Consider the following 18,981-nt stretch of genomic DNA (forward strand, 5'->3'; position numbering starts at 1 on the left):
GAAGCAGTCAAGAAACAATAGTGAGGCTATGGAGCAGGGTCCTGGTTCCTCCTCAAAGAATATCCATAGCAGTATCTTTGAGTTCCTCTGCTGGAACTCAGGCCCCCACCCAGGTGGAGGACAGTTCCTAAAGGCTGAGAACAAGAGTCCTGGAACACCACTCAGTTACCTCAGCACCAGCCTGTCTACAAAGTCTGCATACAGTGAAAGATAACAAATACTCTGACCCTTCTCCCCAAATAACTTCCTGCTTCTCTCTTTAAACGCTTTTATGGTCCAGCAGGATCTTCAGATATGGCTCTTGGCTGTGAGTCTGCCTTCTCTCCAGGTTGCTGGCCTCTTGAATAAAGGAAACTCATTTCCCACAAACACTTGTTTCTCAAGCATGGGCTTTGGAGCAGCCATCAGCCAAACCTGAGACTGGTAACAGGTTCTGGCCCCCAGCATGGGAATGCCCTCTTGTAGTGTCTTGCTCCTCTGGGTTCCCCAGAGTAGTCAATTGGCCACACAGTATTCCAGGACAGTTTTGGAGACAATCCAGCTTCTCATGGCTAGCTGGCCCTGAGAGGGGTATTTTCAGGGATGTCTCAGCACCTGTTGAAACTGTTAGTTTCAGGGATTCTCTCCGTTTCTCCCCTGCTTGGCACTGGCTGTGAATTTTTGCTTTTGGTTGGTGGAAATGGAACTGTGCATCTGAAATGAACTGATGAGCTCCAGAACCACTGGTAAGTCCACCAGTGAGCATGTGGGCTATCTTCCCTTTATGCTATTTTGGCATTTTGCCAATTGGTTCTGATGTGTGTCTGCCATTCAAGGCTGTTTTGTTGAGGAAGCCTTTGTTTAGGACCCTGTTTTGGTCATCCCCTTGGCAGATTTGCGATGGATCTGTCTTTTGGTTTGTGAGTGTGCATTCCATGTTGTATGATGGATATTCTTGCTGCCTTTTTGTAAAATGGGAAGCTCTGATTCAGTTCCAGCTCACAGCTCTTTGGGGTGTATTCTGGGTGTTTGGAAGGATTTTAGCTATGATTATATGGCCAAAAAAAAAAAAACACTTTTTTTTTTTTTAAACACTGTGTGGCCACAGTATTCTTTAGGCTGCAGGGGGAAAAAAGAAAAAATTGGTTGAGATGAAAGAATTTTGAAATTCCAAAACTGGTTCCTTTTGCATATGCAGTTAGAAGAAGCTGGCTTGATAAAACCCGTCTTGATAATTCTGACTGTGAGCAAACAAGTCCTTTTAGGAGAAAGTTGCATTCCTCCCACCCGCCCAAGTCTTAAAATGTAAATATTCTGCCTTGGTGCTCAGGAACTTATCTGTTATTTTGTAGCCTTTGAAACTGAAAGGGGAGGCCGGGCAGAGGCCTTTTTAAGCTCAAGCAGAAAAACTGTGAGATTTCTGGTTCTGTCTTTATGTAAAAATTAACTTGTGAATGAGCTCTATTTAATTGACTTGAAAGTAAGCACTTAGAAATTAAATACTTGTAAATATAAAAGAAACGACCTAGGACTAATTTCAGGTTCACATGATCTGGGTAATACTCAGTACTGAATATTGGGTATTAAAGCTATTTTAAGATTGTTGGTTTGATTAATACAGACATGTCTTTAGAATCATCACTATTAAGTATAATACTTTTATTATACCTAGGTTTACTAGAAGTGAAATAAGACCTTATTATATCTTTTGCAAATTTTTCTTCAAGGAAAGTAACTTAGTATATGAAACTGAAACTGTTTACCTCAGGTTGGGAATAGAACCCACATGGCCAGGACTCGAACCAAGTCAAAATTGTTAGGTAGGTAGAATAGGGAAAAGGAGTCCAAAATGGCGGTGGCTAAAAGACAAGGAAGGTCAAAGGAAGGTCCGAGGACCAGAGTGAAAACTTCAGGCAGAACAAAAGCACTTCTGGCTAAGCCCAATTTGCATAGAGCAGGCCCAGGTGGAGGAAAAAACATATAAAAGGAGGAGCCATAGCGCTTTCTCTCGGACTCTCTCTGCCGTGTGCATGCGCACACTCTCTCTCTCTCTCTCTCTCCCTCCCCATGCACTCCTCCACTCTCTTCTCTTCAAGTCTTGGATTCTCCTGCTATCTTCTAAATAAAATAGAGCTGTAACACTGATTTGCCTAAGAGCTGTAGCACGGTTTGTCCAAGACCCAAGAGCTGTGATGTGCCGAGGGCTTTAATGTCCGTCTCTCCAAATCTTTGTTGTGATGAGACAAAGAACCGAGGAATATACACTCGCATGACATCTATGGTGCCATGACTCGGATTTAACCTGGCTGAAACAACCTCTGCGTGGAAGAGGCCAAGCACAGCAGGAGCCCAACTCAGCAAAGCTCCCGTGCTAGAAGGGAAGGCGAAGAAACCCAGCGCAGGGGAAGGCCCATCATGCTGGAAACCGGGACAGCGAAAAATGAACTCAGCAGAAAGCTCACGTGGCCTAGTCTCGGATTCCAGAAGACCTCCCTCGGATGGAAGGAGGCTTTACCAATAGCTGTCCTCCGCACCCACATTGCCCCTAAGGAACAGGTTGGTCTTAGTCCTTATGAGATGCTATATGGGAGACTTTTGTTTATGTCAGTGACCTCTTCCTAGATCCAGAGGTTCAGACCCTCCAGTCTTATACCATAGCCATTGGGCAATTCCAACAGGATATACACTTGTGGGGTATGAACCAGGACCCAAAAGACTCTAAAGAGTCACCACTATATGCTCCAGGAACTGAAGTCCTAATTAAAGTCTGGAAAGATGGGTCCCCAAAGGCTCAACTCCAGCCCACATGGAAGGGCCCCTACCCTGTAATACTTTCTACCCCTACAGCAGTCAAGGTACCAGGACATGACTCCTGGATTCACTACTCATGAGTCAAGCCATGGAAGAAAACAGAAGAGGACACTCAATACACCTGTGAGCCCCTGAGAGATCCCAAATACCTATTCAGAACTACTAATGAGTGTCATTCTAATGAACACCCCCAAAATCTGGTTTCTGGGGATAAGGTTTCTCAGGATACCTCTAAGGAGCCAACACAGCTTGACAGAGACTGTACTCCAAAACAGACAGGAGATAGATCTTCTGATCCCTGAATAAGGAGGGACTTGAGCCATCTGGGCCATGTGAATTTAAAATTGACCAATGTCCCTACTAGTCCTTGTTATGCTATATTGATGATGCCTATGATTATTCCATGTATTGTCAATTATCTAACCTGTTTTGTCTCTGCCCAGGTCAACCAGCTACAACATGCAGTGCCAGTTCAACAAAGATACAAAACTACAGCTGACCACGGAAAATATCACACACCCTTGGACACCACTATAAGGACTCTGAGGATTGAGACTAGCAAGAGGGGGAGGCCCAATACCCCTCGCCGCCCCAGTTCAGCAGGAAGTAGCCAGAAAGACCTCGACGCCCCTATTCCCAAAGAATTGGGCCTCCCATCTCTTGAGGGGGGAATGTTAGGTAGGTAGAATAGGGAAAAGGAGTCCAAAATGGCAGTGGCTAAAAGACAAGGAAGGTCCGAGGACCAGAGTGAAGACTTCAGGCAGAACAAACAGCACTCCTGGCTAAGCCCAATTTGCATAGGGCAGGCCCAGGTAGAGGAAAAAAACATATAAAAGGAGGAGCCATAACGCTTTCTCTCGGACTCTCTCTCCCGTGTGCATGCGCTCTATCTCTCTCTCTTTCTCTCTCTCACTCACTCTCTCTCTCACTCTCTCTCCCTCCCTCCCCACGCACTCCTCCACTCTCTTCTCTTCAAGTCTTGGATTCTCCTGCTATCTTCTAAATAAAATAAAGCTGTAACACTGATTTGCCTAAGAGCTGTAGCATGGTTTGTCCAAGACCCAAGAGCTGTGACGCGCCGAGGGCCTTAATGTCCGTCGCTCCAAATCTTTGTTGTGATGAGACAAAGAACCGAGGAACATACACTCACGTGACAAAACCCAGACTGGAACCCAGGCAAAATTCAGTCCGGGACTCTAACCTACACAGCTGGGACTGGAACCCAGTCAAAACCCAGTTTGGGACTTGAACCCACAATCTTTTAATTGGAATCACTCACCTAATATCTTGACTTAGGATCATGTTCCTTGTGTCTCAGCACAGAAAGAATTGAGTGAGAGACAAAGTGATAGGTAAGAAATGGATTTATTCAGATTCAGAGAGAAGCACACTCCACAGACAGAGTGTGACCATCACAGAGGGAGAGTACAACAGCAAAATGTGGCTTGGTTAATTTTTATAGGCTGGGTAATTTCATTTGCTAGTGAGTGGGAGGATTATTTCAACTATTATTTCAACTATTTTTGGGATATGGGAGATTTCCAGGAATTGGGCCACCACCCACTCCTTGGTCTTCTGACAGTGCCTTGGAACTGTCATGGCACCTCTGGGTGTGTCATTTAGCTTTCTGATTGAGGATCAAGGTCTAATCAAAGTTGACTTATCTGCCATGTTGGACCCATTTGATTCTATTCTGTTTATGTTCTATCCTTGGGCTATGTCATTCTTTCAAAAATTGTGCCCTGCCCCTTTCCCTCCTGTTACCAAACTTTCAGTTCAGTTAAGCCACTCAGTACTGTCCGACTCTTTGCAACCCCATGGATTGCAGCACACCAGGCCTCCCTGTCCATCATCAACTCCCGGAGTTTACTCAAACTCATGCCCATTGAGTCAGTGATGCCATCCAACCATTTCATCCTCTGTCGTCCCCTTCTCTTCCCACATTCAATCTTTCCCAGCATCAGGGTCTTTTCCAATGAGTCAGCTCTTTGCATCAGGTGGCCAAAGTATTGGAGTTTCAGCTTCAACATCAGTCCTTCCAATGAATAGTCAGGACTGATTTCCTTTAGGATGGACTGAATGGATCTCCTTGCAGTCCAAGGGACTCTCAAGAGTCTTCAACACCACAGTTCAAAAGCATCAGTTCTTCAGTGCTCAGCTTTCTTTATAGTCCAGCTCTCACATCCATATATGACTACTGGAAAAACTATAGCCTTGACAAGATGGACCTTTGTTGGCAAAGTATTGTTTCTGCTTTTCAATATGCTGTCTAGGTTGATCATAACTTTTCTTCCAAGGAGTAAGCATCTTTTAATTTCATGGCTGCAGTCACCATCTGCAGTGATTTTGGAGCCCCCCAAAATAAAGTCTGACACCGTTTCTAATGTTTCTCCATCTATTTGCCATGAAGTGATGGGACCGGATGCCATGATCTTAGTTTTCTGAATGTTGAGCTTTAGGCCAACTTTTCACTCTCCTCTTTCACTTTCTTCAGGAAGCTCTTTAGTTCTTTTTCACTTTCTGCCATAAGTGTGGTGTCATCTGCATATCTGAGGTTATTAATATTTCCCCGGCAAACTTGATTTCAGCTTGTGCTTCATCCAGCCCAGTGTTTCTCATAATGTACTCTGAATATAAGTTAAATAAAGCATGGTGACAATATACAGCCAATGTACTCCTTTTCCTATTTGGAACTAGTCTGTTGTTCCATGTCAAGTTCTAACTGTTGCTTCCTGACCTGCATAACTGTAAATTAGATAAGGGGTGGTCTTTTAGGTGAATTTGTTAGGAATTACTGTGTTTTGAAAATATCTGCTTCAAGGATAGTCTTTCCAGATTTTGGTTACTCTAAGTTAAATGACAAGAATTCATTGACTATCTGAGTTATTTCAAATAGGATAAAATATTGGAACATTAGTTGCTAGACAGATTTAAACTTACCTTTTTTTGCCTTCTTAGGGGAGGAAGATTAAAGCAGAAGTTTTCCAGTCAGGAAATGCTGGTATGACAGACAGTTCACAATTACTTGTTTCTCAGTTTTTGCTAGAGATTAAGTTTTTAAGGGTTAAAATTTTTATTATGTGTAATTAAAGCTACAACAATAAGGGAAACATTTCAGTAATGCAGATGAGTAAAATGTGTGATTTCAATAAAACAAGGTGTGAGCATTGGAATTACATTTTTTAAAGGAAAAGAAGGTTAATTTTGTCCTAGAGTTGTTTCCAAATGAAGACAATAAGGCATAAAATTAATATGGATACTGAAAGTTGTAGAAGGTTTGTGGAAAAGGAACACTAAGAAAAGTTTTTTTCATGCCCAGAATTGGCTAAGGTTGGATTAAGTCTAATTAAGTAAACAGATTTTGTTATTAAGAATTTGCTGGTGTAAAACTGTGGAGTTTGAATCTCTGTTAGGAGAACAAAATTTTCTTGAAATTCTGCCTCTGATGACAGATTGTGTAACTTCCAGTGCTTTTAAGTGATCTGTATTTGTTTTTGAAATCTTCTGTCACTCTGGTTAAGTGAATAAGTACTACTTCACAGTGACCTGTGATGCTATTTAATCAAATGTTTTGAAATCTCCTTGATATTTTGACAAACTTCCCAAATATAAAATTCTAAATAAAGTTCTTTAGACCTACAACTAGAGGTTGCTGCATCTCAGAGAGAGATCAAATTAACTAGGAGTATTGGGTATGTTAAACTACATGAGAAAATTCTATCTGCTCCATCTGGGCTCACTTCTCTTTTGTGCATTGACTCACACTGAGTTCATTGAGAGCCACTCTGGTCCATTCTCTTTCAGGAGCTGGGACACTCTAGTGGCCTCCTGCAGGGAGTCGTACTGGAATTTGGGGGCTATACGACCTCTGATTTTCTGTCTCTATGACCATACCTTATTTGTTAATTGTGGTTTTGCATGTATTGTTTTAGGGTGAGCCATTAGATGTGAGCTGTAGTTTCCATCCCTGGGTAGAAAGATCTTGTGGAGTAAGAAATGGCAGCCCACTCCACTATTCTTGCCTGGAGAATCCCATGGACAGAGGAGCCTGGTAGGCTATAGCCCATTGGATTGCAAAGAGTCAGACATGACTGAGCAAATGAGCACTAAATTACTCTGGCTTGTGCAGGCTGGGAATCCTAACTAGTTTGGGTTCACTTCCCTTTCAGGGAGTGAACCACTTTGGGCTGGTTTGTGGGCCAGAATGGGCCTGTTCTCTTCCAAGAGCTGGCAATCTCTTTGGAGATTTCTGTCTGGGAGTAGAGTTGGAATTTTAGGGGAACACCTCATCTGCTCTTTTGTTAATGGGAGGTTCCTTGTTTGTTGTATGCATGTGTGCACGAATTAGCATTTGCATTGGCTGATTGAGATGTCTCTGGTGTCTGAGCTCTGATGACACCAGGGTGTATGTCCCTATTGTTTTGGCTTTGACTGCTGGTAGAAGAACACTGGTTGGGATTTTCCTTTCGAGGGCTAGGGAACTGCAACCCTAAGAGACCAATTTACCTTGCACTGGTTTGCGGTTTGACCATGAAAAAGAACATATGGGTGATCATACCTCTGTTCTGTCTTATAGTAAGTGTGCATTTATACAAGTTATCGTGTTAGCCATACTTTTGTCCTGAAGTTCAAGAGGAAAAGAAAATTATCTAGCGAGGTTATCAGAGTGTTAACTACTCATGACATGTCACTGCTTGCTTTGTTGTTGTTCATTCACTAAGTTATGTCTGACTCTTTGCAATTTCATGAACTTGAAGCACGCCAGGCTTCCCTGTCCTTCACTATCTCCCAGAGTTTGCTCAAACTCATGTCCCTCGAGTCAGTGATGCCATCCAACTGTCTCATCCTCTGCTGTCCCCTTCTCCTCTTGCCCTTAATCTTTCCCAGCATCAGGGTCTTTTCCAATGAGTCGACTCTTTGCATCAGGTGGCCAAAGTATTGGAGCTTCAACTTCAGTCCTTCCAATGAATATTCAGTGTTGATTTCCTTTAGGATTGACTTGTGTAATGTTAAAAGTACATGTACAATCCTTGTGTAACAATTTGGTATAAGGAAAAGGAAGCCTAGCACTGAGGGATATGGTGGACCCAGGGCAGGTGACAACCACTGGGGACAGATGTTTTGTTATATTGTAGGATTTGCAATCAAAGGGGGAAATGATGGAAAAATCCATACATATTCAGATATGGGGAAGTCATTCTGGCTTATACATGGTTTAACCTAAACTTTACTATCAGGAATGGCCTTTTTTGCAAACATGCATAGTTTATCTGCTTTGGCCATTGAGGAAGGGAATGCATTTGAAAGTCAAAATGGAGTAGCTACAGTTCAGCCATTCAGTGTAAAACTAGATGGTCAACGTGAACATAATTTCAGACACATTCCTGTATAGCTAAAAAGTTGAATTTTCTAAACTATGTCATACTTGGGGACATCACCAGCCATTCTTAAGGTAGTATCTCCTGGCAGCTGCAATCTTAATGGTCTCAAGATCTCCTTTCGTAGCTATTAAAATTTCTAGACAATAGAATTATTTTAGTTAAGATGTTAGAAAAAGGAGACGTGTGGAGGCCAATAGCTCCCATTAGTACCACGTCAGAAATTAAAAATTACTTAGGTAAAATTAGACAACTGACTACAGGTATCCACTAAAGTTCAAGGTCCAGACTTGGTTTCAGGCTTATTCTCCTGAATTCCTTAGGAAATGAGATCTATTTTGTCTGCTGATGTTTGGGTTGTCACTAGTTTTACTTCTGACTGGGCCTGTGGCATCAAAACGATGGACTACAGGATTGAGATGTTAATCATACAAGATGTTGAAATTCAGGAATATTTCCAACTCAGCGTCCATTCCCCAGAGGCAGGGCTACACCCAATGTCAGCAGGAATTATCTAGAGCAGTTGTTGCCCTGTAACCTGGAAAAATTTGAGGAAGGTTGAATAGTAGTGGGGATTGAAACGAACTACCCTTAAAACCAGGTTTTGCTGCCAAGTTTATGATTAACCTGTCTGTCCAAAATATTATTCTCCCTCTTGTCTAATACCTGTTCTCTTCAATAGTGAGAAGTATCAAAAAAGGGAGGCAGGGATATTGAAACAGAGCAGGACCCTGTGGGGTGCTCTTGGAGACAAATCCTTTTTGTGTCCCCCATTTCTTGTTTATAGGAAATAGGCTTCATTCAGCCTCTTGACCTTCCCTGAGTTCTAAAGGGCAGATTCAGACTGTTGCTAATCAGGGAAGAGAGGGAATGCTGGAAGAAAGGAGGAACGACAAAGAGTGAACTATGAGGCAGAGTCCTGGTTCCTCCTCCTGAAAGAATATACGTAGCAGTATCTTTGAGTTCCTCTGTAGGCACTCAGGCTCCCACCCAGGTGGAGGACAGTAACTTCAGTCTGAGCACAAGAGCCCTGAAGCACCATCCTGTTACCCCACCACCAACCAGGCAGAAGAAAGTCTGCACACAGTGAAAGATGATAAAGATTCTGCCCTCCTCCCCAAATAATTGTGCTGTGCTTGTGTTTTTTTGCCCAGTTGTGTCCGACTCTTTGCAACCCCAATGACCGTAACCTGCCAGGCTCCTCTATCCGTAGGGATTCTCCAGGCAAAAGTAGGTTGCCATGCTCTCCTCCAGGGGATATTCCCAACAGAGGCATAGAACCCAGGTGTCCTCCGTTGCAGGCAGATTCTTTACAGTCTGAGCCACCAGAGGAACCCAAGAATCCTGGAGTGGGTAGTCTATCTCTTCTATAGGGAAACTTGACTCAGGAATCGAACTGGGGTCTCCCATTGCAGGAGGAGTCTTTTCCCTGTCCCTTCTCCCCTTTCCCCCTTTAAAAACTCTCATGGTCCACCAGAATCTTCAGAGCTGGTTCTTAGACATGAGTCCTCTTTCTCCCCAGGTTACTGGCCTCCTGAAGAAAGGAAAGTTTCCTTTCCCACAAACACTTGTCTCTCAAGTATTCACTTCTGAGCAGAGACAGGTGAACCTGAGTTTGGTAACATAAGTACATATGAAATTGAGTATAAGTTAAATATCTCAGAGCACTAATGCAAAGTTGGCCTTTTAAGAATAGATGATAGTGGAGAAACTGGGTAACATTTAGGAATGTGATTATATTTGATCTACTCACACTATATACAAGAATAAATTTTATTTATTTTAAAAGTTTGAACAAAATATATATTTATGAATTTTTGATTTTTTTATATTGGAGTATATTTTATTTAGAATGTTGTGTTAAATTCAGGTGTACATCAAAGTGATTTATTTATACATATATCTGCTTTTTTCATTCTTTTCCCATAAGGCTATTACAGAATACAGAGTAGAGTTCTCTGTACTACACAGTAGGTCCCTGTTGATTATTTTATATATAATAGTCTGTATATATTAATCCCAACCTCCTAATTTATCCCGCTCCCCAAACTTTCCCCTTTGGTAACCATAAGTTTGTTTTCTAAGTCTATGAGTCTGGTTTCTGTTTGTGAAAAAGTAAGTTCATTTTAATTACTTTTTGTTCCACATATAAATGATATCATATGATATTTGTCTTTTTCTGTCTGATTTACTTCACTTAGTATGATAAATTCTACATCCACCCATGTTGCTACAAATGACATTATTTCAGTCAGTTTTTATGTCTGAGTAATATTCCACTGCATATATGTGACACATCTTCTTTATCCATTCCTCTCAGTGGACATTTAGGTTGCTTCCATGTCTTGGTATTGTAAGTAGTGCTGCAGTGAACACTGGGGTGCATGCATTTTTTAGAATCATGTTTTTCTTCAGATATATGCTCCGGAGTCAGATTGCCAAATCATACTGCAGCTCTATTTTTAGTTTTCTAAGGGATCACCATACTGTTCTCCATAATGGCTGTTCCAGTTTACATCCCGCCAACAGTGCAGGTGGGTTCCTATCTCTCTACACCTTCTCCAGCATTTATTGGTTGTAGACTTTTTAATGATGGCCTTTCTAATTGGTATGAGGTGATACCTCATTGTAGTTTTAATTTGTATTTCTCTATTCTGCCCATTGGTTTGATTGGGTTGTTTTTTGATATTGAGCAGCATGAACAGTTTGTATATTTTGGAGATTAATCCCTTGTGGGTCACTTTGAAGATATTTTCTCCAATTCTGTGGTTGTCTTTTCATTTTGTTTATGGTTTCCTTTGTTATGCAAATACATTTAAGTTTAATTATCTCCTGTTTATTTTTTGATTTATTCCCATTTACTGCTTTGATTTATGTCAGTAAATAAATCAATTTTATTTATGTTTATTTATTTATGATTTATGTTTTTCTCTAAGAGTTTTATAGTATCTGATCGTACATTTAGGTCTTTAATTCAAGTTTATTTTGTGTATGGTGTTAGAGAATGTTCTAACTTCATTATTTTACATGTAGCTGTCCTGTTTTCCAGTCACCGCTTATTGAAAGGACTGTCTTTTTCCATTGTAAAGATTTGCTTCTGTTGTAGATTAATTGACCATAGATGTATGTGTTTATTTCTAGGCTTTCTGTCCTATTCTATTGGTATATAAGTCTGTCTTTGTGCCAGTACCGTACTGTTTTGATTACTGTAACTATATAGTTTATTCTGAAGTCAGGGAACCTGATTCCTCCAGCTCCATGGTGCTTTCTCAAGATTGCTTTGTCTATTTGGGGTCTTTTGTGTATCCATGCAAATTTTAAGATTTCTTATTCCAGATCAGTAAAAAATGCCATTGGTAATTTGATAGGGATAACACTGCATCTATAGATTATCTTGGTTAGTATAGTCATTGAAAGTACTGATTCTTCCAATTCAAGAACATGATATATCATTCCATCTGATTGTGTGATCTTTATAAGACAGTAATGAAAGAAATCAATTATAGGAGTATAGATCTTTTGTCTTCTTAGGTAGGTTTATTTCAAGGTATTTTATTCATTTTTTTCTTCAGAAAATGGTCAAGTTATTATACTGTTTGTTTGGCAGGATGTCAGTGCCTTTTAAACCCCTACTGCTGCTGCTGCTAAGTCACTTCAGTCGTGTCTGACTCTGTGTGACCCCATAGATGGCAGCCCACCAGGCTCCCCCGTTCCTGGGATTCTCCAGGCAAGAACAATGGAGTGGGCTGCCATTTCCTTCTCCAATGCATGAAAGTGAAAAGTGAAAGTGAAGTCACTCAGTTGTGTCCGACTCTTAGCGACCCCATGGACTGCAGCCCACCAGGGTCCTCCATCCATGGGATTTTCCAGGCAAGAGTACTGGAGTGGGGTGCCATTGCCTTCTCTGTAAACCCCTACTATTCAAGTACAAATGATTATATTTATGAAGTATTTACAATTTCAGTCTTCATTTATATTTTGAAACATAATGGTTGTCTTGTTACAACTGTAAACAAAAAATCATGAAGTTCACAAAAGGGGAAGTCTCTGTTTCAGTAGGCTCTAACCGGCATCTTGCTTCCCATGGGATCCTCTAAAACCCACCTGGCCTCCACTGGGCCAGATGTCTCTGAATTAAAGAAAAACTGGGTACCTCCTTTCCATGCCCTCCACTTGCAGTTTGACAGTGTATTGGCTTTCTGTCTTTCTATTTTATGTTCTGAAGATTGCTTTCAATCATTACCATTGTATTGAGTGGGAACACTGTAACACAAGGCAATGCTTTTAACAATAACAATCTGAGGGTATCTGGACTACAATTTCCTAAACTCACACTTAAATATAGAATGTTTAACCTTTAAAACCAAAGACCAGAAAAACAATACACACTGGAAAGAGGACTTTTACCTAAATAACACAGTTGAAGACTATGGGGTCAGTGTTGACATCTGGATGTTACTAAATCGAGTGATACAGATAAAACTATTTTCTGTCCCCTGTTTTGCAGTAGGGACTCACTGAAAAAAAGCAAAATCTTTCTTTCACTCACACAGTAAGATAAAAGAGGAGTAGTTGCACACTGCATATATTTAGATCCTAGGTCTGTTCTGCTAGAAAGCTTTTGAGAGAGTTTCTAAATTCTCTTCTAGTGTTCAAGAACCTCTATTTAGGCAGCCATGTCTAGGGACTGGTATTTTATTCTTCTTGATGTGATGGTAAATGGAATTATTGCCTTAATTTCTTTTTCTGATTTTTCATTGTTAGTATATAGAAATGCACCAGATGTATGTTTATTAATTTTTTATCCTGCAACTTTACTGAATTCATTGAGCTCTAGTAATTTTCTGATAGCATCATTAGGATTTTCTATATGTATAGAACCATATCATCTGCAAATAGTGATAGTTTTACTTCTTTTCCAATTTAGATTCCTTTTATTTCTTATTCTTCTCTGATCACCATGGATAGGACTTTCAAACCTATGTTGACTTGAAGTGATGAGACTAAACACCATTGTCTTGATCCTGGTCAAGGAAATGCTTTCAGCTTTTCACCACTGAGTATGATGTTAGCTGTGGGCTTGTCATACATGGGCTTGCTATGTTATATTCCCTCTATATCCACTTTCTGGAAAATTTTTATCATAAATGGGTGTTGGATTTTGTAAAAAGCTTTTTCTGCATCTGTTGAAATGATCATATGGTATTTATTCTTTAATTTGTTAATGTAGTGTTTCACATTGATTGATTTGTGGATATTAAAAAATCCCTGAAATCCTAGATTGAATCCCAGTTGATTATAGTATATGATCCTTTTTTTAAACTGTATTTTTATTTTGGAGTAGAGGTGATTAACAATGTTGTGGTAGTTTCAGGTGTAAAGCAAAGTAATTGTTAAACATATATCTATTGATTCTCAGATTCTTTTTGTATCATCTCAAAAAGTCTCTGCATACTGCATCTTATGTGGAAAGAGAAACAGTACAGAGTTGAGAAACTGGGTTAAGACCTTAACTAGAAGATCATAAACATCACCATGAAGGATAGTCAGATGTGACTGGATGTGTTTGATACACAAGAAAAAAAATGATTCTGTGTAACTGTGCTAGTATCTAGCAAGGGATACACAACTTGACTGTAATCCCTGGGAGCACTAAACCACAAACTGAGGAATAATCTACAAGATAAGGGGTGTGTATTTTTCAAAGTGTCAGTTACGTGAAAAATGAAGTTAATGCTGAATCAATTTCAATATAAATAAAGGCTAAAGACAGGAGCAACTCCTGGTGAAGCATGGCCCTAAATTAGAACCTATATTAAAGACGCAATGCTACAATAAAATATTATTGGAGAAGTGCATATCTAATAAACAAGTAGAAAGAACATAGATTATCATACCTATATTGAGCTTAAAAGTCTGATACACCATCTGAACTGGATACATTAGGTGAAGTTGATGTAATGGGTAATATTACGGCAAAAAAATGGGAACGTGACTCCTTTTAATTGCTTTTCAGGAACCATGCTTAATGTGCTTTATACCTATTATTCTGGATAATCTTAATGATTGAGTTGAGATATAGACATTAAGGGCAATTGATGCGCAGGAAAGAGAAATAAATTATCCAGTACCCAAGGTTCTTTGAAAGACATGTTGCTTTAGATACATAACTTTTAGTTTCTAGGTTTAAACTGATAGCTATGTTTCTGCTAATGGTCAAAAATTTTAAACCCAGTATTTTAAGTGGTATAGATGTCTTTTAGAAAACTGGTCCACAGCTTTATATTCAGCTCACTTGTAACTACTTTTATAATGTTGTTTTTGCTGAAATGTATGTCACTGTACAGAGAAAAATACTGTTCTATATAAATGTGTACTTACACATCAGGAATTCTCTTGGACCCTTAATAAAAAGACATGGTTGAGAAAACCAAGACATAAATAATTATGTAGAACAAAGATTAATAGTTTACAGTTCTGATAGAGATCTATATATGTTTTAAATATGAATGAAGTATATACATCTTTATCTCAATAGAAAAGTAACTCCTCTGCCACATTTAGAAAATTGAAAACATAGGTTCAATTCCCAACAGAATATCTAATTTGAAGAATAAAATAATTCCCATTTTTTTTAATATAACTGAGTGTTTTTAGTTATGAAGTTACTTCTTTTGACTTTGCTGTCAACCTCTAGGTGAAATGTTTCAAAAGTTTGCATAGTGAGTTTTCTCATTAAAATGCAAATCAGTTTCCTTAGTGACAAATATTAAATTAAAATCCTAATATAAAATGGAGACATGCCTTAATGGCTGCAAATTTAAATCCAATCCTATGTTAAGAACTGAGTTACAGAGTTCTATCAGAAGTAGAATAAAGTTTGGAGAGTGGTTTCTCACATTATTTCTCTCCTGGTATAGTGATGTTAACTCTTCAAGGCAGTATTTTTTAAAAATTAATTATTTTTGGCTATGCTGGATCTTTGTTGCTGCATGGGCTTTTTTCTAGTTGCAGAGAGCAGGTGTTACTCTCTAACTGCTGTGTGCAGGCTTCTCATGGCAGTAGCTTCTCTTTATGTGGAGCAAGGCTCTGGGGCAAGCAGGCTTCAGTAGTTGCAGCGAGTGCACTCAATCCTGGGCTCTAGAGCAGAGACTCAATGGTTGGGTGCAAGGGCTTAGCTGCTCCAAAGCATGTGGGATCTTCCCCAACCAGGGATGGAACCTGCGTCTCCTTACATGGGCAGGCAGATTCTTTATCACTTGAGTCACCAGCAAAGCCCGAAGAATTATTTTTTTTTTCCAAAGAGGTATTCCTAACAAGGAACAAATTTTTATTGTTAATAAATAATTAGCTATTGAAGTAGCTAATTTTATTTGAAATTGTATGTATTTGTTTATAACTTGGACAAAGAACATCAAATAATTTGGCACTGAAATATCATTTTGCTGTGATTAAAAGGAATCTGAGAGCTTGAATAAGGGTAGGGTCAATAATAATAATAATAATTTGACTATGATATCTTATTTCTGAATGTTTTGACATATTTTTTAGTGTTTTTTAAAAGTTCAATAAATAAATACAGTATGGTATTCTGGATTGGATCCTGGAATGGGAAATGATACTAGTGGATAACCAGTGAATACATATGAAGTCTGGGAAGTAGTTTATGATAATGTGCTGATGTTGTACCAGCTAGGATTCTTGTGATTGAAAGTATCTGAGGCTCAACTAGTGTACAAGGAAAATGAAACAATCATGAATTCTTCTCAATTTAGACTTGGTATGGTACAAACATCTTTTTCTCTACCCTGCTTCTCTCTCTCTCTCTCTCTCTCCTCTCTGGATTCCTCTGCTGCTGCTGCTGCTGCTGCTGCTGCTGCTGCTGCTGCTAAGTCGCTTCAGTCGTGTCCAACTCTGTGTGACCCCATAGACAGCAGCCCACCAGGCTCCCCCGTCCCTGGGATTCTCCAGGCAAGAACACTGGAGTGGGTTGCCATTTCCTTCTCCAATGCATGAAAATGAAAATTGAAAGTGAAGTTGCTTAGTCATGTCTGACTCTTCACGACCCCATGGACTGCAGCCTTCCAGACTCCTCCGTCCATGGGATTTTCCAGGCAAGAGTACTGGACTGGGGTGTGTTGCTCTAATTTTCACACCCTAAAAGAAAACCTGTGCACTTCACTAAGATGGCCATTGTTAACCCCAACTAGTTATCTATTTAATATAGATATATTGAAGTGGAGGAAATATATACTTCCTGTCTTCAATATCTATGTATTAAAACTGCTAAAGTAGTAAAGTCTGTTTTAGTTATTTATTTATGCCTGAAATGATTACTAACCTGTTCATTTTGATCATCCAAACTAATGTGATCCAACCAGAACCAGGCAACTACAGGGAAAATAAATTGTCTTAGGAAATAATCTGTGCAATCATGTCATCAACATGTAGGGTATCTTTTGTGCCATGATCCCATAGCATCCTGTATATTCCTCAAATTACTCTAATTCATCCCAAGTCTGCATTCCTTATAAGATCCCTTTGGGCAACATGAGTTATGAAATAATGCCTTACTCATCTTTATCTCTGTGTTTATCCAATGTTTGTAACTACAAAATATTTGATGAATGGAGATAGAAAATAAATGTCTGGCTCAAGTAAGACAAATGGTTGGAGTTAGCATGAAGTATGTTTATATTCATTTTTGCTTTTTAGCATTTAAGCAAAATTATTTTTATAATGTAGGCATTAGATTTTAGTCCATGCCTGTGTTTGTTTATCTGAGTTATAAGTGACATCTAACCTTATGTTAGCATCACTACGAACAAAGCTAATGGAGGTGATGGAATTCCAGTGGAGCTATTTCAAATCTTGATAGATGATGCTGTGAAAGTGCTGCACTCAATATGCCAGCAAATTTGGAAAACTCAGCAGTGGCCACAGGACTGGAAAAGGTCAGTTTTCATTTCAATTCCAAAGAAAGGCAATGCCATAGAAGGCTCAAACTACCACACAATTGCACTCATCTCACATGCTAGTAAAGTAATGCTCAAAATTCTCCAAGCCAGGCTTTAGCAGTATGTGAACTGTGAACTTCCTGATGTTCAAGCTGGTTTTAGAAAAGGCAGAGGAACCAGAGATCAAATTGCCGACATCCACTGGATCATAGAAAAAGCAAGAGAGTTCCAGAAAAGCATCAATTTCTGTTTTATTGACTATGCCAAAGCCTTTGACTGTGTGGATCACTATAAACTGTGGAAAATTCTGAAAGAGATGGGCATACCAGACCACCTGACTTGCCTCTTGAGAAACCTGTATGCAGGTCAGAAAGCAACAGTTAGAACTGGACATGGAATAACAGACTGGTTCCAAATAGGAAAAGGAGTACGTCAAGGCTATATATTGTCACCCTGCTTATTTAACTTATATGCAGAGTACATCATGAGAAACGCTGGGCTGGAAGAAGCACCAGCTGGAATCAAGATTGCCAGGAGAAATATCAATAACCTCAGGTATGCAGATGACACCACCCATATGGCAGAAAGTGAAGCGTAATTAAAAAGCCTCTTAATGAAGGTGAAAGAGAAGAGTGAAAAAGTTGGCTTAAAGCTCAACATTCAGAAAACTAAGATCATGGCATCTGGTCCCATCACTTCATGGGAAATAGATGGGGAAACAGTGGAAACAGTAGCAGACTTTATTTTCCTGGGCTCCAAAATCGTTGCAGATCATGACTGCAGCCATGAAATTAAAAGACGCTTACTCCTTGGAAGGAAAATGTGACCAACCTAGGTAGCATATTAAAAAGCAGAGATATTACTTTGCCAACAAAGGTCCACCTAGTCAAGGCTATGGTTTTTCCAGTGGTCATGTATGGATGTGAGAGTTGGACTGTGAAGAAAGCTGAGTGCTGAAGAATTGATGCTTTTGAACTGTGGTGTTAGGGAAGACTCTTGAGAGTCCCTTGGACTGCAAGGAGATCCAACCAGTCCATCCTAAAGGAGATCAGTCCTGGGTATTCATTGGAAGGACTGATGCTGAAGCTGAAACTCCAGTACTTTGGGCATCTCATGCGAAGAGTTGACTCATTGGAAAGGACTCTGATGTTGGGAGGGATTGGGGGCAGGAGGAGAAGGGGATGACAGAGGATGAGATGGCTGGATGGCATCACCAACTCGATGGACATGAGTTTGAGTGAACTCTGGGAGTTGGTGATGGACAGGGAGGCCTGGTGTGCTGCAATTTATGGGGTCGCAAAGAGTCGGACACGACTGAGTGACTGAACTGAATCTTATGTTAGTTTCAGGTGTATAGTATAATGTTTGGCTATTTATATATATATTGTAAAATGATTGCCATAATAAGTCTAGTTAACTTCTATTATTACACATAGTAACAATTCTATTCTTGTGATAAGATCTTTTAAGATTTACTCTCTTAGCACCTTTCAAATATACAATATAGTGTTAATAACTGTGGTCACTAGGTTGTAACTTAAATCCCATGTCTTATTTAAGTTATAAAGATGCTCATTTTTAACATAGCTCTTAGATGCTATCTCTTCCTATCTTCTTAATAATGATTTCCAAGCTAGGAAGCAAATATAAGACCTAAAGTGATTGAACTCTTTTGAGTTTCTATAGGTAGCACCAGAGGAACACTGACTTTTTTACTCCTTTCTGTTTCACATGTGTGTGTGCTCGTGCGCACACACACACACACACACACACACACAGTCTTTGTCTCTCTCACAAATCAATATTTTGCCTGTTACTGATCTGGTCCCAGGAGAGTCACTGATTGATGGATTGAC

The sequence above is a fragment of the Bison bison genome, unplaced genomic scaffold (assembly GCF_000754665.1).
Source record: "Bison bison bison isolate TAMUID 2011002044 unplaced genomic scaffold, Bison_UMD1.0 scf7180017864179, whole genome shotgun sequence".
Lineage (NCBI taxonomy): Eukaryota > Metazoa > Chordata > Mammalia > Artiodactyla > Bovidae > Bison > Bison bison.